This window comes from Mycetomoellerius zeteki, unplaced genomic scaffold (genome assembly GCF_001594055.1).
Source record: "Mycetomoellerius zeteki isolate Tzet28-1 unplaced genomic scaffold, Tzet1.0 scaffold96, whole genome shotgun sequence".
Taxonomy (NCBI): domain Eukaryota; kingdom Metazoa; phylum Arthropoda; class Insecta; order Hymenoptera; family Formicidae; genus Mycetomoellerius; species Mycetomoellerius zeteki.
In genome coordinates this window covers 443152-461129 of record NW_017257999.1, presented here as the reverse complement: position 1 = coordinate 461129, position 17978 = coordinate 443152, and the positions used below count along the sequence as shown (strand labels likewise).

Genomic DNA, 17978 nt, shown 5'->3' with positions numbered 1-17978 from the left:
ATTTTTTTTTACAATGTAATTTATTTATTAGTTCTTTACATATCTTTTAAAATGAGAAAATCAATATTCAAAAGTTAATTTATGACATATTTAGAACTATTTGACAGATCGTAAATTGCTCTCTCTCTGATTGTTCAATTATTTATTCAAAAAGTATTGAAAGACTTATTGGAATGCAAAAATCTTTGAATATCGATTCTTTGAAGATGAGTCGAATAAGGAATCGAGTGAACGCGAGTCAAAAGGGAGACTAAAGTGATGATAAATATGCAACAGCTTTGCTTCCTGCTCTAATTATTAAGTGAACTATTCATGCATCCTAAATGCTTCATATACACTATATTTTTCTTTTGACGTTTAAAAATTATAATTACTGTAAAAAGTATTTATTAAGTATTTTTGAATCTTCATGATGTATCTATATTTTCTTTAAATAATTAAAACGTACTTATCTAAATTAATTAAGTACATTTTACCAACTTATAAATGAAAGAAATATAATAAGAAAGGAGAGAAAGAACAGAGAGTAACAACAAATGTCAACAAAAAATGAAGAAATATATTTAAGGGATTCTACTTTAAACATCTTTAGCATAAATGAATTTACATAATTATAAGCCATTAAATTGAAAAGAATAGCGTGAGATGAGAACTTTAGTTTTCATTGTGTTTACTTTGTCAAAGAGTTTGACAATTCAAAAGTTTGGTCGTTTTGCAAGGAAACCATCGTGATTTCGATGTAATGCAAACGCTATTTAGACGAGACAATCGGCAGAAGACCTCGATTCTCGGTGAGCCACTTCGAAATGTGTACAAGTCGAGCTCGTTGGCCATGAACAGTTTATAAACTCGATCTTTTCTTCACGAAATCGATGAACGTCGTGAAATGCGGGACCGTCGTATTCCTGGAAGGAAGAATTCGAAGGGGCGGCGAAATTGAATTGCGTGGAAATAATGGGTATTAACCAGCCATGTATACACAGTTTCGAATAATATTTTCGATACATCTGTAATCGATGGAAACTCGTTTCAAAAAAATAAAACCAGGTTTTTCCTATTTTATACGTATTCGTTACATAGTTTATTTTTCGCAGTTTTACATAAAAAAATTTTTATCAAATATTTTTTTAGAAATTATTACTAACGAACATTGTAACGACTCTTTGTACACATCTTTAATTATTATAAGTATTGATTGTTGATGTAATACAGCCAGGAAATATTATTATTATTATTATTATTCCTCACATTATATATCATTCACTCGATTGTTGACCGTTGTAAGAATTAATTATGTTCGGATTATTTGTCACGATTTCGTTCGCACAATATGGACATTTAGCGAACATTTATCTTTGTAATTTTTAAATTTTAATGTTACAACTTTCATGGCTATACGGACTTTCATCGTTCATTCGTTGCCACCTGACTTGCCAACCTTGTGTCAATCGAATAGGGATAAGATTAATTGATTCGTCGCCCCTCCGTCTCGCCATGAAGGTTACAAAGATTAGACATACATATTAGACATACTGATGATTGCTCAAAGGCTCGAAATGTCAAATGCTTAATTAATTATATTCGTATTGGTAATAAACCGATTTTTATTCTCGCACCAATTACCGCGAATTAACTCTCATTAGCCCTTCTTTGTTTTTATATTTAACATTCTCGAGAGTTATTATTTGTTTTATTTTTATTATTATTATATTGTATTACCAAAACTTTTAGAGTGAATTATCACTCTGAAGAGTAAAATCTCACTCTAAAAAATTGAAAATTGAACCACGGTATCTTTTTTGAGACTAGCTCAATTTTCGTTCTTTAAAAAGATTTCACTCCAAAGAATTTAAGGAGTAAATTACATTATAAATCGAAATTTAAATCCAATTATATTTCGCGGACGTAACTGAAAAGAGATCGAGCAAAGAGATCTATCAAAAAAATCTTGCTGTTATACTAAATGGAAAAACAACATAACGAGAATACAACTCTAAATGAATTTCAGATGACCGAGTTTATACCGAATATCGATTACGCTCTCTCTTGCAAAAAGAACTCCAAATGCACAGCGAACATACGTCAATTAATAATACGAGAGATGATACAGAGTTCGTGCACTTTTCGGAGAGTTATTGTAAAATTTCAATGATGAAAATACTTGCTCTGCGAAGTGTAAGCAACAGATACCGGCACTGTCGTCGGCTGCAGAAATTATTTATAGCTTCGAGCAACGTAATATCTCAAGGAGAGCTCGAAAGCTTATCCATTTGTATATTCTTCTTTAATATCGCGAAGTCGCATTCCTTGCGCCACTGTGAAAATGCAAAGGCGCTAATGTCACCGCCGGAAATCGTGAATTCTACTTATTTTCATGGGTGACCTATATTCGTGCTACCTGCTTTACGCTTTGTTCCATTTGTCCTTTTATTTTCTTCTTCTTTCGAACTTTTGCCAAACTGAGTCTCCGAAAGTGACGAAAAGAAATTTTACTTATTCCTAAAACAAAGATCATGACGTAATAATGTTTCCTTGAAAGTATCTGGTCTTAATCTTATTAATCTTCACGTATCTAATATTATGTTGTCTGTTCAATCTTATATTGGATATATTTGTCAATACTTCCCAAATTGTATTTTTTTGTATCTTTTTAGAATATAACTGCTTGTACTCTACATGTGTATTATTTTTTGTGTTTCATGCTGAACTTTATTAATATTTAACAAAAGATCGATTATTCTGTGGAACACCATTTTGCAACACGAATGTCAATAGTCATTTTAACATATTTTTATCTGAATATGAATCCATCGTTAAAATTTGTCTGTCGCATTACAATTTTGAGAAAATGACATTAAAGTAATTAAAAACGACAAATTTTGAAGATTTTCATGACATTGTCGTGCCAGTATTAATTTTTTTCTAAATTTTATTAATGTCATACGAAAAAGTATGAATTACATTTAGCTTTAAAATACAATTTAGTTTGCTTTGATATACTTTTCGTTTTTGAGACATATACATGTAGATACATGGGAGGAGGGAAAGTGGAAAGAGTTATTCTTAAATTTCGAAAAATAAAAAACATATCTAAACGAATCGAAATTTTAAAGCATTTTAAAGCTAGAAGTTGATATTTTCGCTTGGCATTAATGAAATTTAAAAAAAATTTAGTATCAGTGCTACAACATCATGAGAATCCTCAAAAACGTTTTTTTATCCCTTTGGCGCCGTTTTTCTCAAAAGTGTGACATGCTAGTCAAAATTTGTCAACGGATTTGTATTTAGCAGACAAAAATACAACGGAAATGGTTATTCACATACTTATGATGTTGTAAAAAAAATCAAATTTTGTTCCATAATGTTATGAATGCAAATATATCACTAATAGTACAATTATGCAAAATTTTCTATGAAATTAAGAAATGTTTATTTATAATAGACACCATATTTTGTATTATTTAATCTTCATTTAATTTTCAAGAAATATGCATTGATTACTTTTCATCATTAATTTACGCTCAATTAGCATCGATTTTTCATTAGCTAAATAATTCTACTTCTTAGCTTATTATCATCAGATACTAATTATAGGCATAAATCATTATAAACACATTTAAGGCACATTTAACATTTGAAATTAAAACTTTTCAAAATTTATTATATTAAATTACAGAATTAAATTAATAGAATTTATGTGTCATTGGGTGGTTTGATTACTCATTCGTATTCGGACATATTTACAACAAGATAGTGTTAGAGAGACAAGAAACCAAAATATTGAAAACAAAGATAATATTGATTAAAATTAAAGGAAAATAAAATTGGAATCGATAGCGAAAATAAGAAAAAATTAAGAAAACTGTATAAAATTAAGGACAAATTGTTAATAATAGTAAAAATAGAAAAATTAAAAATATAACTATATCAAAGATAATTAATAGTTTTATATACAATATTGTATTATGAAAAAATAATATAATATAATCTTAATTTAATTTTTTACATAATATAATACAATGTAATTCAATCTAATTTTTTACTTTTCGGGACTTTTATTTCATTTTTTAATCGCTTTTTGGAATTTATTCCGCAGCTATTTATAACATACATATTTAGATAAATTGAGGCAAACTTCGAAACGAAAGTATCTTTTTATTTTCATTTATAATTCATTTATAATTATATTAATTAATTCCTTCAACAACAAGCTGTTTATCGAACTGTTAAAATATGTATTCTTCGTAATGACGGTCTCTCACGATACGAAGAACATGTCTCTCATACTGATCGGTATCGCAAAAAAGCAATAATAAAATTCAATTTATACGTTCTTTTTAAAAGTCCATGTATTCATATTAATTATAGAGCATGCATGTAATATTAGGAATGCAAATACTGTGAGAGAAAAGGCCAAATTTTTTGTCGTTTATCAGTTAAATTTTCTCTTATAGAACAAAAAAATTCTAATACTGTAGATAAAAATTGGTGATTTTTTTATATTTTATTGTAAGCCAATATTTTTATCCAATTTATGACCAACCTTTCATACAAAATTTCATACAAAAATTTGTAATTTATTTTTCCATGTTATATGCATGCTTATATATAAATTCACAAAAATATATTTTTTCGCACCAATACATATCACAATGTACTCCAGTAAATAATTCAATGAAAATGATAATACAAAATTATTATAAATTAAGTTGTAGTACTGTAAGTCATTTCTTTGTAATAATGTGTGTTTTGCGTTTATTCTCTCTTGCTTTCGTTATTTTCATTGTAAATCTCTGATTTATTGTATTTGTTCCATAAAATAAATGGATTAATACGTGTGAAACAGAATAGAGGTGTGGCCATGGACTTCGTCGTTGCCTACAATTTATATTCCTGATATATTCGCGCGACACGTGTTGCGCGAGATAGAATATTATTGCATATCGATAAGCTGCTCTCAACTTCCTGAAATTCTTTGCGTTTCAAGAAAAAGTTTTGCGAAATCGGCGATAGACATTTACAACAATTATTGCAAAAGGATTGAGGAAAAATCATTGACGAGATGAAATATCCAAACCAAAATAACATTGATCCTACAAGTCTGTAGAGTTTAATATCCTTGATGAACATGAATTAAAATTATATATTTTTGTCATAATTTAAAAATAAAGATTCTATATTGAATATATCTTCTTTTTGAAATATTCTTCGATATATCATTTATAAATATTCGCTGTGCTTCCATCGTTTCTGTATAATTTATATAATCTTATTAATTTAGATTCTGAGCAAGCAGCAAAATGAATTATATTAAGTTTTAAAGTAAAGTTATAAGATCGCAGTAAAAGTTTTAAATATAATATTTCAGTCGCATTACTATTGTAACATACCTTAAATATTAGAAAGACTTTATTATATACTCACGAAAAAGATTATGTGAAAATCTACGATGAATTGTTGAACAATTCTGAATGCAATATATATCGCTTTAAAGAAAAAATATATAAGTATTTTAATAATATTGCATTTGCTTAATATTTCGCTTTATTTGTGATTTCTTTATTTCCAAATTTTTTTAAATCAGTAAAACAATCGCCGAGAATTAGAAAGTATAAATTCTTCAAGTGGCAATACATTAATTCTTCAAATATTCATATATGATTTAAGATAATTAAAACTTGTCCTTGCTGATAAAATGTAAAGTAAATAATTATAGACTATCTTACATAACAAAAAAAGGAACTAAAGTTGAATAACTTTTATGCAAAATATACAACCATTAAGATTCTTCCCTTAATGTATGCAATAATAATATTAGGATTTTAATATTGTTGGAAAATCGTATCTGCACACTGAAAGAAAAGATGAACTGTTGCAATCAATTAAAAATGCTATGCCATATTCAGCCAATCTTTTCTTTCAGTTAAAGCAAGTTTATGAAGTTTCATATTTGATTAAATAACTGATACCATTGATAACAACAGACTACTTTATGATGAAAACTTAAATGACTCAAACATGCATCTAATTGTTAATGTCTTCAAACTTTGTGACCTTTGGTTATTAATTGCTTTTCTTTCTCTGAGCGTTCTTACTTGTGTTTAACACGCGAGAGAGAGAGAGAGAGATAGAAAAAGAGAAAAAAGAGAGAAACAGAGAGAAAGAGAGAATATATTCGCATTTTCGCATGGAAAAAAGTTTCGTATATATTCAGTGTCACGTAAATTACTTTTCCTTAATCAACTCGTTTGCTAAAACATTTTTACGATTCGACTAAAAAGATTTCCATTTTTTGTTTATTCACTAAAAAAATAAAGGCTAAAGGTGGAAAGAGAAAAATAAAAAGAGAAACTAAAAGCAACTGGATATAAAGTACTCTCTAGCATTAGATTTCACCTGATGCAGTTATGTTAATCAGGAAAAATAATATTAGAGTCGATGAAAAAAGGAAAAAAGAGAAATTCGCGCTGGATCAGCCATACTCATCTCTGCCATTTTGAAGTTAAAAGGATCTACGTTGTGCGAGATGGTGCTTCCTTTCGGTGGATTTACCGTAGTCTTAGAACGCAAGCAAACACAGTTGCGGCACATTTCAGCGCCATTCAGTTTACCCTGCTAACATGCCGGGTCGTAGCCCTGAAATGCAGCTACACCGTTGTTTGCGTAAGGTTTGCATCGAGCATGGGATTATCTTTGACCACGGGCGCACAGGCCTGTCCGGCGTATGGGCAACCGGCGGGCGATAAATCGCAGGGAAACATTTCCCAGGAATGTCTCAATGTCGCCGGTAATGGAAATGAGGAGATGAATCGAGACAGGACAATACCCGGCTGGGTCGCATGCCTGGACCTTATGACATCTCGGCGTAATCGGCCGAAATGCTGAGGGCCGGAAACCACGTCGGCGAATTATCCGGCGATTCGCGGATGTCGAACGTCATTAATTAAGTTGCGGCAGGCGTGTCGCGTGTCGATGCCCGAGCACCGTCGTGTCGCGACGATTTCGACCACAAATTCGCGACACGAATTCGCGATTTCGGTATCAGTTCTGCTACACAACTGTGCGGCAAGCTCTGCCCATCCGAACTTGCGATTTGTCTTCTGCGTGCTTCGGATCTATCAACATAGTTGTAACAATGATGAAACCACAGTTGCAACTCATCAACTCATGCGACACTGACAAGGACTTTCTCTGGATTGGAGTTACTCATGTTAATACGTATAATCGATTGCAGTTTGGTTTTGTTTAATTTTTATAATTTTACTGCGAAAAAAAGTATCATTTTAATGTAAAATCATAATGCAAAGCGTCGAACACGTTGTAAATATTAATGCCTTCTGCAAATATTGCTTTTGAAGTCATAGATATGTAGAGATTAAATCTACATATATTTATGACATCATCAAAGTGCTCCTGCAAGCGCATATTGGCACGAAAACTCGTGATGTTTACCTATATGTCGTGTAAATGTCAGTGCGATGTCATTACGATATTTATATTAATTATATGCAAGTACATATATAATATTATAAATGATACCACGATCAGCATTATAAGCAAGTCGCTGCACTATCGCTGTACATAAAAGCGCAAGTTACGCTACAATGCATAGTGATAATGAACTGCGAATAAATTCTCATTTATATATATATATATATAATATATAATGTTTATATTTGTGCGTATATATATATGAATTATATATAATTATAACACCTATATTATAATATATAAAGGATTTTTTATACGAAACTTCTCGTCGATACTACGAGAGAGAGATACCATAAGCCACAAAAATTTAAACTCTCAAAAGTACTTTTAAATATAGGATTTTTTGTCTCGGTTTTTATTATAATTATTGGTTTTTAAGAAAGACATAAAAACACATTTTTTAAGAAATGACTTAAAATGTCCCGTATCCGCACTACGTAAGTCACACACGAAAAATACATAGATTTATTCAATGCTATGATGAAAGTTGAAAAGGAATTTTAATTTACTTACATATTCTTAACACAATTATTGAATACAATAATACATAACTATAATTAATAAAACTATAAGTAATAGTATAGAAAATCTATATTAATCAGTGTGAATAGTTAGAATATAAAACTTCTAAAGATAAAGTAAAATTAATTACTTAGATCTGTAAGCTATACCTGTAGTGTAGAGCCTACACTATTTTGTATTGTCCCGTTTCGATTATGAATGTATTTAGTGTATAACTCGACAAAGATTTTGACAAATTGCAAAATAAAAATATTATTTTTAAATATGACAATTTCAATGATTTTAATATAACAGAATAATATATTGTATCTAATCAATCATACGATGTAACATAAAATTAACTCCTGTTTAATTTCAGTTAGCTCGTGCGGTCTATTTCCAAATCACAGACAACACAAATAGAAAAAGAAATTTTAATTCGTTAGCAAAACCGATTTCGCGAAATCTTGAGTCTCTACGTGCAACGTACGTGTTGTGCATCTGTACGACGTATTAAGCGGCGTCTACAATGAGATTTTCAGGCGTTAGCAAAACTTAAGTTTTAAGCATTGTAAGAAATTGACCAATCACAGTCAAATGTGATTGGAGAAGAACAATCGACTATGGCCGAGTTTACATCGTGCACTTGATACATGTACTAACTAGTAACTTTCTATTAAATTATTTTAATTTCAGCGATGTATATAAATACATATTCAAAGAATGATATACTAAATTGATACAATATGCATCAAAATGATTAATTAAATACATATATCATGTATATGTTTACACGTATCGCCGAAATTAAGATAATTCGATAGAAAGTTACTAGTTTAGTATCCGTATCAAGTGCAATGGTTACGTTCAGCAGAGAAAACTAATCAGTTAGCGCTTAGTGATTCTTCAATATAATTGGTTCCTACACTTAGATCCAATGAAGAACTAAAGGCAAGAACCGATCATATTAAAAAATCACTAAGCACTATAACTGATAGTATTTTTCTCTGCTGAACGCAATCATTGATCAATTTCTTACGACTTAAAACTTGAGTTTTACGCCTTAAAATCTTATTGTAGACGTCGCTTTATGGCGCTTTTAATAATATCGAGAATATAGCTTCAATCTGCTTATGAGCGGTATGATGTATTTACAGACGCGCCTAGGGTCGCTCCGTTTTGCGCAAGGGCCATCACGTCGCTAATAATACAGGCGATTATACGCCACGGAAGACTGGACAGTCACTAGCGATGATACAGAGGCTGGAACCCAACGAGGTGCGTTCTTAACGACTTACCGAGGCATACCGATGCTCTCGAGGGGGATGGAAGGGGTTGGCAGGAACACACTCGGCTCACTGGTCACTAGGGGTAATCAGCTATGTCGTTACACGATGCTTACACGGCCCTCGGGAGCCGATGTGTCCGCCATTTTGGGCGCAAGTGGAGCTGCGAAAATGCCTTTTTACGAGGCAGCCGACCATGCTGTTCTGGCCTCGCTGTCGTCAGCTCGACCATACATACGCTGTACAGCCCGAGAGCTCATGGACCGAGTGAGACGTTGTTGCACGGGTGAGATGTTTCAGCCGACGAGACTCAAAGGACAGTTAACACCCTCGTGCCTCGTCGCTTGCGTCGAAGCTGCACCCTCTGCGTCCTATGTGCCCTCGTTTGTTTGGTCTTTATCCCTATACCGTCTTCCCACCACCGCGTGCCAGTGTCCGCGTTCCGCCAGTTACTCTCGTTGCGCTCATTCTTCCTTTCCGCCTCATTTTTCTGGCGATTCGTTGTGTATTCCATTGCCACATACGTATAACGGCTTGTGGTAATGTCGACGTTACGGCTGTCATGAAAAATGAGAAAAACTTACCCGTGCACACACGGACACATTTTGGCGAATCCGTTGGTGGATGCAAAACGATACGATAGGAATATTTGATACAAGAATCGCAAGATATTTCGTTCTGTACTGTTCATTTCGCTGTGGATTATGGTTTCCAAGATCGCGATTCTGAACTTATTTCCTTTACTTGGATTTTTAGAATGCAGCGAGAATGCAGCACAGAATAACTTAAACATTTGCTTTCCAGAATGGTTTCGAATGCAACGTTAAAATTTCTTTTACTCTTTAGTATCTTTCATACGGACTACGTAATAATTAAAAAAGAATAAATAAATTGACAACAATGAAAAATGAAATTAAGAGAATTCTCGATTCTTTTTCTTGTTGAGCAATTATTATACTTTCGTAAATGGTAATAAATAATTTACTCTGATTACAACAGGAGGATAAAAGAAAGAGAGATTAAGAGTAGAGAATTGAGTTGGAATAAAACTAGGTCGGAATATAAGTAAATTAGGGTAAATTAAGTAATTTTATTTATTAAGGTGTTATGTAAGAAGAATAAAGCATAAAAATCATGTGAAATGTAAAAGTGTTTTGTAAATTCTAAGATGACAAATATATTTTTATTACTATTACAGCTACTGCATTACTTTTTTTGCTGTATTTAGTTAGATGATACTTACTATTGAAATATTGAAAATTTTATAATATCTTATTTAACATTTTATAATAATTTACATAGATATAACATATAAATATATAACATTTATGGATAACTATTCCTAAATTTATTAAACAAAATTATATTAAAATGATTATTAAATTTCTTCCTGTAAAGTTTATGTTTATTATTACGTAGTTTTCTTCTTAAATTTTATTAAAGAGAACAAATAACGTAAAAATAAATTATTTATATAAATTTATTTTACTTTCAGTAAAGACATTAATCGTTATTGTTTAGTAATATACATATTATATATAATTGAAATATTATTTTTTAAATTATTAATTATTTTGAATGTATGACCAAGCTTCACAGAACCAAAGTTTTTGTTTATTAATACGTGATTATTTTTTTTTCTGCTAAAGACAAAATATTAATTATTGTGAAAAGATTCATTAATTCTTTTATTTAAAGGTGATATGGTCAATGATTTACATTTTAAATTTCAAAATAATTACAATGTTAATATTAATTGGTTAATAAAAGATTTATCGTATCATTTCACACATTATCAAAGTTTAAATCAAATTGTTAAGAAACAATAATCTTGCGTCGACAATCTCTATACACTTTAAGTATCAACATAACATAATTCTTGCTATTTTATAATTGAGACCAGCGTTCTATTAATATGCGTTCAATCTCCAAATCACATTTTAACTATTGGCCCAAGGTAAATGGAAAATTTATTGATAACAGCGTCAAAACTGCGAGTGAGAGCGAATTAGTTTTCTTTTTAAACTGTTACTTTACCGTTCTAACTAATTACAATATATTAAACATTGATAATGATCCGATAAGGATCGAAACGTTTGTTTTTGTTTATAGCCGGTACATGTTGTTAAAGTTTAGATTTTAACTAAATTATATGTTTTATTTACTAACTTTTTAAATTATAACGACAGACTTTTGGCTCGTAGCCCTTTCCTTTCTCGTTTTGTTAAATCAAATAAATTTAAAAAGTTTAGTTCTTTGAAGAAGAAATTGAAGAACATCTGTAGACGAAAAAAAAATATAACGAAACCTGTGACAGCAATTTTATTTAAATTTTGTTGAAAATTTGCTTACAAGTTTATTTGATAAATAGGACGAAATTTTTGCGCCAATTTAAAACGTTATCGTTAAAGTACAAATTCAAAAGTTACAGGTTTCTAGGTAGAATCAAAAGTTGAACACCCCAAGCGCGAAAGTATAAGCGCGAACAAATAAAAAAAAAATGCATAATATATTCTGTTCAGTTTCTGATTCGCAGATGACGATTCAAAAATCATATCGGAATCGGACTTTTACACGAAAATCCGCATTCAACGTGTCCAACGTGTTAGAGGAACGGAGAAACTCGCGGCGCGACACGGTGGAACGTCACGTCCATACGTGACGAGAACGATAGCCGCTCTCCAAACTGCTGACACGACAGCGGTTCTCCGTGGGATTCTCTCGTGGGATTAAAAAGTTCGATATCTGTGATCCCACGGGGTTACAATCCCCTATCCAAATCGTCGCCCGTACATTGAACGTGAAACCGTGATGCTTCCATGATGGTATCTGCAATGGATAAACGAAACAGAAATCTTCTATTTTAATTAATTGCAGTTTGAAAGCATAAGGGGTAAGGAGAGGATAAGAAGAGGAAGAGAACAAAGACATTGAGGCTCGATGGCGCTCAGGATCGACAAATCGTGAACGATTTGTGCAGTCAGGACGATCGTTTGAAATGTATGCTTCGGATGATCGACCGTAGGTCTGCGACGAAGACGTTTAATTATCCGATTTATCGATATCTTGGTTATTAGAAAGCATCGCTTGGCGAATAAATTCTCGTATCGAGAGGGGAGTCGTTTGTGCTATTTACACTGAGAAGCGTCGACCGCATCAGTTGAATAGGACGATAGGATAAAACGAGGTCGATTCTACTTGAAGCATAATGGAGGACTTAAAGTGGAACATCAAGAAGTATATAAAGAAACTGAAAGCCCTGGAGGGCGCGTACGGGGACGACGAGCGGAAATGGAGTAGCCGTTGCATTGTGTATGCTTAATTTGCATTTTAGCTTCTCGATTTATTTCGCACTCCCGCCCGTTTCATTTTTCAACTAGAAACGATGCGCGCCGCGTTTCCGTTTACATGAATGGCGAACGATTCTGGCATCCAATAATGGTGCTCGTTGGTCAAAGCGGCTATTCCACGTAAACACGCGCAAGTTAAATTCCCCGTAAATATCAGTAGGGCCGAGATTGCCGAGAAACGCTCGGAATCGCAAAGGGCTCGCGAGCGCGTGGTTATAAAGCCTCGTTAAGGGAGAAAAAGAGGTGCTGCGAGCGTGAGAGGGAGTGGTGGTGGCGCGAGAGAATAACATGAAAGGGGGAGGACCACGTGTATTCGTGGTTGATGTTGATCGAGAAATGGAGTGTGAGAGGTATAAAGACACCTGGATGCCTGAGGGCACCTAAGGGATAACTTAGATAAGGTCGACCAAGCGCTAATCGAACGCGCAGCCGAGCAACACCTCGCTTTCATCAGAAGAGCGAATAATTCGCTTAGCAATTTACCGAGTGGAACGAACAAGAGTTGCGACGAAGTATCCTCGCATGAATTAGCAAACGGCTGCTACGAGAATAGGCCGCAAGTTCAACCGAGCGAGCCTTCGAGCGTCGTCTTCGCGCGGTTACTATTTGCCCCGTAAAAGCCTCGCTTCTCTCTTTTTCTCTCACTTTCCCGCCCCCTCTGCCCCTCTTCTCTTTGCCACCCTGTTCTCTAAAAAGGTCGGATTGGCCTTATTAATTTATTGACATTTTACGGTTATCTGCTCCCGCCCGTTTATGTTTACCACGAACGAGTTGGAGAACATTATTTTTAATAGGTTATACGCCACATCGCCAGCTCGCTTTGATTAGTCGGCGTTTTATTAGTATACTGATCACTTTTATGGATATTATCATTGAACGTCACGAACGGGAATATACGTATAGGAAAAATTGCGTTATCTCATGCGAAGAAAGGATCGAGAAATGTGATTTAGGCGGTTCCTGTTCGAGGTTTCATACTACTACTGCTCTTAGATAGCGGCCATTGTTATCACACAGAAAATCGTGATCATGGGGGTTATTCCGTGTCAAATCGATATGGCAATTGGGTCGACGTGAACGATCTCGAAACCCCTGACGCAGTTCTGACAGCTCGCATAAAATCATGATTCCGTTTATTGTTAATAGATAACTCTATGTAACTCCTATTTAAAATTAATATGTCACCCACTTATGTATTGTCGCGAAAATGTTTTTTTGCACATCTTCAAAATTATAAATTATTTATAAACAAACAAATGTCACAACATTAGCTCTTAAAAAAGTTGTAATTTTTAAAAATTACGATCCTTTTTATTAATCACTTTATTTTCAAGTATTTTCTTCTAATGAAGCGTGATAACAATTATCATATTATTTTGTAATGTAGGTTAAGCGGGCTTCTTGTAGCAGTTCTTAAGTGCACCATCTTTATTAATGCAATCCAACGAGAGAACTCCAACTCTCCTAACCGAAATTCACGAATTTCGCTTCACTGTATCCACAGATCGAGACACGTTAATTGTTTATGTTGACACTACCTCAATAAGCTACTTCAGTCATCGAGGTAATAATTAATTGTGCAGTTAGTAATCAACAGATTTGTGTACGAAGCAGCCATATGTGCAAATCATATATTGAATTGCGATTCCAATTATAATTGTAAGTAAATTAACTTGGCTCAATTATTCTGAATCTTGATTTGATTATTATAATACACTGTACATAATTATCGCTGCACTCATTATGTTTTAGTTAATTAGCGTATATTTAATGAATGATTCTTTGCCTATACATCAAAATTAATGCTTTTTTTTCTGTAAAATTCAATTTAGTGCTTTCTTCAGAATTATCTATATTCTAAATTCTTTAGAATTATTTAAATAATATTAAATATTTTTTGTTGTAAAAAAATTTACATTGTAATAAACTATTTTCTTATATCTATTGTTTTATATTTTTTCTTTTTAACTTCTAATATGTATATTTTACTTCTATTATTAAAACTTAAATTATTAAAACAATTTGTCTAACAATGCCTTTAATTAGAGTAGTTGATTACTTGTAAAATGTACAACAAATGTGTACATTTCGAAAGAATTTCTACAGACACGCTTATTCTTAAAAAGAAAATGTCCCTTGTTTAATTCGACTACTGATTTATTAGGATCTCTTCTCAGAGGGTGCCCGCGATCCACAAACCGATATAAACAAGTTTAGATGCACAGCACGAGGAAAGTAAATACCTCTGTTCCCTTCTATTACCGCACTTTTTTTATTCGCAGTGTGAACCCTTCTATTTCTCGAGACACTCCATTTAGCTCGAATCGACTTGTGTCCAGTATACAACTCCCATGGATAACGCATTGATAAATCGCAATAAAAACTAATTTACCCGCGCTTATTATTGCAACTGCAAATATTTGTGAAACAGAGGATAGAGGGACAATCGAGTGCGCCCAATGGCGATATCTGTCTAACGTAGACAGAATATAAAATGATAGCTCGCAGCTACGCTGCAAATACGTTAAGACAACAAAGAAGCAAATCGAGCATTATTGGTCTCTTTGCATTCTCTATTGCTTTCTGCTGAAACGGATACGTAAACAGCTTACTATTTGACTTGTTTCTTTACTGACTCATCACATAAATGCGACGAATACAAGAAGATTAAGTACAATAATTCGAATTACAACTCTATAAAAAAGTTAATTATGAAAAGATGAAAGAAAGAGAGTCTCCAGTTTTTAAAATAAACCGTTTTTAAACGATCATAGTAAATTAGTTTTCCATTGGATTTATTTTTTTCTCTTTTTTTTTAAAGTTACTTTTTAAAATTATTTTTAAACAAAATGAAAAAATAATTCAATGATATTAATCAAAACGCACATATTTTTTTGCTTCACAAAGATAAGGACAGAAGTTTCTCTTTCTTCATTGGAAAATATTTCTTTTTTTATCTCTTATTTAATTTCATTCTAAAGCGAAACATTTTTAGCAAACGAAAATATCTTGAAATAATATCATATGTAAGACGTGTTGTTTTTTCGTCTACTTTCTAATATATTGATCTAGCGATTACGAAACATGATATGGAGAATTCCAGTATGAAATATAAATGAATCGAGTAAAATACGAAGGGCAGCTTAATGGGCATTGTCATGAATTGATTGGAACCGAGGCCGATGTAGGGATTGTTCGAAATAAATTTAGTATTTCTTAGGATGTTAATTTAGGTTGCGGCGTGCGCATAAGGAATGCAGAATTCTACATGTTCCGAGAAGAAGAAATTGCTTCTTTTGAGACGCTGCTGAAAAAAGAAAGAAAAAAATCAAGAATACGGTGAACGAATCGAAAATGGAACCGAAATAAGAGAAGGATTGGAAGAAAAAGGTAACATATATCTAATAAGAAGAAGAAGGAAGAACAGTGAGAGAAATCAAATACCGAAATTGAGGATGATTCGCGATGGACGTTCCGGAAAAGTTGCACGTTCGCGAGAAAAGGTACAGATGAAAAAACAGAAAGCAAAAATTTTTCCGTGTCAGCAGACGACTAACGAAAAAACGTAAAATAAATGAGAAGTTGAAAGCAGGGATAAGGAAATCTAAGGCGAAGCCGTATCTCCCGCTGCCAATAAATTCGTTTAATCAGCGGTGGTTACTTTATTGGATATATCAAAAGTCGTAATGCAACGTACGTTAGATGTAATCCTTACGATTGCTAATTTCAAGTCGGCGCGCGGAGAAAGGAAAAGAGAGGGAAATGAGAACACGCGAAATAGTACAGTAAGAGCCAAAACGAAGCAGTCGAGCACCTAAGTTTCCCTGAACTCGAGGGTGGTGAGCGAGGAAAGAGAAAAGTTTTAACGGAATAACAGAGCGAAAATCCAGGAATAGTCGTGCTAAACAAAGGCAGAAAAGCGCGAGAGTACGATGGGCTTTCAGAGCGCGAGCAGATGGATGGATGAATGGATCGATTGACCACACGATACGTTTACTGTGTACAAAAGAGCAAAGCGTAGAAAACAAGAGAGGGTAAACAATCTAAAAATACATAATCGCGCAAAGTATTTTAATTAATTTCTAGTGATACGCTCTGTATTTTTTCGATATAGCAACGATAAGTCTTAAATTTATACAATATTTAATTTATTCAATATAATGTATTTAATGTTTGTGCACATAAAAATAATTACAAGATAATTGTAAATAGATTCATAAATCTCAACGTTTAACAAAACAGAGATTTTTTATCAGCATGATTGAGAATAATTTTGAAACGCGTTTTTATACAAAAAATACGGAGTACAAACAAATGTAAAAAATGTAATAGTAAAAATACATAGCAATAATTATAAAGTATTTTAATATTTTTAGAAAAGTACATAGAAAAAAGAATTTTTCACCATCTTCTCTAACTTTACTTATTTTAAATAATTTTATTTATACAGGAACAGGAACAGGTTGAACTATTTATCCATTACTAGCTTCTAATATCTTCCATAGAGGATCTTCAATTGATTCATCAATTTTTTTCTTTATACATTACCGGAATATCCTCAATTTTACGAGCCATTTTAGAAACTAAACTTTATCTCTATAATTATTAATATATATAAAAAATTATTTCTATAGATAAAATCTTACTTCTAATATGATTTGTCTTAATTACAATAATCTTACCTCTTTTATCTGACCCTGTTTTAGCAGGAACTATCATCATATTATTAAATGACCAAAACTTAAATTCTTTGATCCTTCAGGAGAGAGGATCCAATTCTTTATCAACACTTATTTTAGTTTTTTGGTCAGAAGTTTATATTTTAATTCTCCCAGGATTTGGTTTAATTTCCCATATTACTATAAATGGGGTAGGAAAGAAAGAAACTTTTGGATCTTTAGGTATAATCTATGTTATAATTGCTATTGGATTCCTAGGATTTATCGTATGAATTCATCATATATTTACTATTGATCTTGATGTTGATACTCGAGTCTACTTTAGCAACTATAATTAATAATTGTAACTATAATAATTATACGTTATTATAATTATGATAATATATTACTACTATAATGTTAGTAATAATAACTATATGTATGGTTTTATCAACAAATATATATAGTTTGTAACCGAAACTAACATAATTATATTTATCAATACCGTAGAAATGGTTGCAATCACTATAAATTATAGTTAAATATTTTTGTTCTAAAATGATTATAATTTATTATAGTAATTTGAATTATTTTTATGGTAATATATATATATATATTATATATAATAACTATAATTATAGTCATTTTTTGTTGCCAACTATATATACTTATTATTAGAACTATACATATAG

At 32.1% G+C, this 17978-nt stretch overlaps 2 pseudogenes; both read left to right on the top strand.

The window, feature by feature from the left end:
• Nucleotides 1-6681: 6681 nt before the first annotated feature.
• LOC108730731 (uncharacterized) lies at nt 6682-10062 on the top strand (annotated as a pseudogene).
• Nucleotides 10063-16093: 6031 nt separating this feature from the next.
• On the top strand, nt 16094-17645 carry LOC108730730 (cytochrome c oxidase subunit 1-like; annotated as a pseudogene).
• The last annotated feature ends 333 nt before the right edge of the window (nt 17646-17978 follow it).